We start from the raw sequence: 3,937 nt of genomic DNA, 5'->3' as shown, positions 1-3,937 counted from the left end.
TGTGCTAATCATTTGTGTTCACAACAGGACGAAGTAAAACTTTTCTCACACTGCTGCCTATTAAGTCACTAAACTCATGCACCAAATGAACCAGCTAACTGATTGCCCTGTCAAGAACATTTACTAATTCTCGTTGCACAAAGCGCCCACAAGGTCACTCGCCTCGGTGTGCACCACGCGGTCGGCACAGCCGTGCCACCTCAGGCAGCTGGAAAGTAAAGCACAAAGGGACGGCAGCAGGAGCCCAGCAACGTGCTCGGATTCCAGCTGGGTGCTGCCTTCCCTGCATCCCCTGAGAAGCCATTCTGCTCTGTACAGAAGAACTAAAAAGACTATCCGATTATTCATAGCTCGATCTTCTAGCAACAAAGGACAGATACCTGATGGGAACAACAGAAGCGTAGCTACAACAAGCATTAACACGAGGCACCACTGTAACAGTTTTGTAGAGTGGGAACCCGGTGCTTCTGACACGAAGCAGTCAGAGGCAGAAACAATTCGTTAATTCTTTTTGGTTGACTCCCTACTGGGCCATGGGCAGGAGAATAAACCATCCTATCATTATGCCACTGGAGAAATCCACAGCACGTCTGCTCCCCGTAGCTCTACGAGGACACAGGAGAAGTTGGGCTATCTTTTGGCTAAGGCAGAGCGAGGCCACACATGGCAACTGTAAAGCAGAGGGGTGGGGGTCCCGCTTGCCCTGGGGCGGGGGGATGCCCTGTGTCAGCCCTTACTTCTGGAGCAGACATCATTCTGGTACAGCACAAAGCTCACCTCCTTCCCTTATCACCTTCCTCCCTGGAGTCAGCCACCAAGCAATAATCTTTCCAGATCCTGCAGCTTTGGGGCCTTGGCATATGAACTAAGATACAGGCCCTCTAAGGCAATTCCTCTTCCTGCAGATTTTTTCCTTGTCTAAAGAACTGGGACAAGTACAACCCATAAGTTTTGCATCATTTTAGGTTCTAAAACCTGACTAGTGTGGAAAAAAAAAAGCAGTGTTCCACCAGCTTTCTAAAGTTCGTCAGCACTGCTCCTGGCTTCTCACCTACCCATTACAGTAATATCTGGCAGACACCAAAGAATACTTGAGATCCACTCAAGATCTTGGCTGTGTGTCTAGTCGTGTACAAACATTTCAGGTCCTCACAAAACTCTCATTATCCTAGCGCTGAATTGTTCATAACATTTACCATATTCATCCTCAGAGCACCCCCACAAAGCGAGGGACGCAGCAGTGCACTCTGCCAACCCCCACCCCTGGGGTCGGCTCCCACCGCTCACCTCTGAAATTTTCAAACCAGATCTTTGTGCTGCCCTCACTGCAAACAAAAGCAACGAGCTCTTGTGACCTTCTTTAAATCTCTGAAACTCTGCTCTTCTATGATGCTAACAAATACAAGATAATTCTTGACTGCTGATGGGCTGAGCCCCTTCTCTTGTCCCTTATTTAGATTACGAACTCTCCGGGCAGTGTAGTCCGTGGTTATGCAGCACACAGGAAAATGGGTTCGTGGTCCATTAGGGAAATATCTAGGTTCTATAAATAATGATAATATAGTGATGGTAAATTAAAACATAAAGAAAATGGATGATACATGCAAAGCTGCATAGGTAGCAGGAGAAATAGTCTGCATTTAAAAAAAAAAAAAAAGGAATTCATAAACTATCCGTCAGAGCCAGGGACTGACATCCTCGAGTAGGTTTCACTTATTTTCCAAAGCTCTCTGGGAAGGCTGACCTTTCAGCTAGGAATATGAGTCTTCCACAGGACAATTATAAATATGATAATGACTGGGAAAAATCTCGTCCACCGTGGCTGTTAAAAACAGCTCAAATGGCAGGCACAGTGCCAAACAGAGCCCAGTCTTCTGGCTAGCATCAACTTAAGGAATCACTAATGTTCTCGTCTAGGAAATAAAAATGGGCAGAGGCTGCTACCATCAGTAATTTAAAAGAAATCTGTTTTATACTATAGTCATAAAATCAGTGGTACATATTTTTTTTAGCCCTAATTCTGTTTTGTTGAACAACGACACGTATACATGCGTCAGCTCATTAAAATAATTTGTTTGATCTTTTTGGTTTATGGCAGGAAGAAGCGATTAGAAGTAACAGGAAACATTTCTTCTTTCTAAATTGTTAGAAATTGCTGCAGCTCACATCTGTATAGCAGACACACAGCTCAGCATTACGGTGCATGGGTAGTTAGCTAAGTTTCTGCAACGTTATTAACTGACCCTGCAGAGAGCACCTGATACTTCTTGTATTTCAAAGTGCGCTGAATCAGCTGGTGGGCCAAAATGAAAACATTTTGTTTATCAGGGCACAGCAGCTACACCTGTGATTAATGCTTTTGCTCCCTTTTGGTAACAAGCAAACGTAATTATCTAGCTACAGGGTAAAGCCACAAATTCTTCAGCTCTGTTTTATAGGAATTTAAAGATTGTTGCTAGTTTACGACAGTACAGACTGGGTGCTCGGTGTTTCCCAAGGAAGAAAAAGGAAAAAACAGTTTCTGCTGCAACAATCTAATGATTAATAATAGACTGAATAAATGTTTCAGATACATAAAACACGAGAACAACAAACAATAGCAATTTTAAACAAATATTCTGAAACTAATCTCCTTGGACACTGTTTTACTAAACAAGAACCTTCGATATCTCTAATGCCCATGCCCATGCATTTCAACTGCCTACAGGTGTAAGGATGTGAAGCCTTCACACACATCCCTGCAGTTTGTAACACTTCAGGAAACCTGTCCGAGTGCTGAGAAACCTAAGTCCATTAAACCCCCCCAGTCTCGATGATGAGCTGGCTTTGGCAGCACGTGCAGCTGAAGGGGCTCGCTTGCTCTTCCCTCTTCCATCCCCCCAGCTCCCGACCCCGCTGCAGGTCACCAGGCTTCAGGTCAGCCCACAGCCACCTGCCCAGGGGAACCGGGTTTCAGAGGGAAACATCAATGGCAACTTATGTTCCAGTTTTCTGCCTTTTTTCACAGCCTAATGCAGAGCAAAGGAAGTCCTATTTATCAGCAGCCACTCAAGAACTACCTAAAATTATAAATTCGTTCGTGGGAAGGCTCTAAAGCTTCAGTAATGCTAAGAATGGCTGAATTCCTATGAAGAATATTTTTACTCCAAATTACACGCTGGAAATGATCACATTTTCTAAAGAGTCTAGCAGTCAGCAGACCACAGTCACATCAAGTAAACTGACATAATTCCACAGATCTAGACCAGTCACGGTTACTAAAAATACAGAAGTTTAGCCCTAGGATTCTTTGAAAGTGTCCGTCCACAGCACCGAACCCAGTGAGATACCAGGATGACCGGAGGTAAATGAGATCTAACCTCCTTTCCCCCCAAAGCATCGCAGGACACCGAATAACGTTACCCTTAACGTGAGGATGAGAGGCAGTTGGGCTGATGGCCCTCAGCAGCTCCCAGCCCTGGCCACCAGAGCACGAGGCAGTCCGCTTTAGATTTCTCCCTGTCATTGCGCTCCGTGAAGGTGCCTCTTCGATGAGACACCAGTTCAAGTTGGATGCATTTGGACTTTGCTCTCTGCTTCGATTTCCAACAAAAGAACTAATAGATCTGGACGAGTTTTATGATCAGGCCGCTGAACTTTTCAGAAGAGTGGAATATCTCTGGTCAGGGCTACGTTTAAATCCTCAGTTACAAATTTCTGTGACCTGTTTCATGAACTTGTCAGCTTACTTAAGTAAAAATTTCTAAAGCTACGTGTTCAAGAATACTCTTTCCAATCCAGTGTATATATAAAAATATGTAAGATTATTTTGGCACCCACCATACATACTAATAGTTAAGGATTTGCTATGCCTTTAGCATTCAGAAGTACCACTCATGTCCTGTTGAGCCTTGAATTGTTCAAGATAGGCTTAGTTGTTCTCAGGTTGTCCGGTGAA

Source organism: Cygnus olor, chromosome 14, assembly GCF_009769625.2.
Source record: "Cygnus olor isolate bCygOlo1 chromosome 14, bCygOlo1.pri.v2, whole genome shotgun sequence".
Lineage (NCBI taxonomy): Eukaryota > Metazoa > Chordata > Aves > Anseriformes > Anatidae > Cygnus > Cygnus olor.
Note: the sequence above shows the minus strand (reverse complement) of the source record.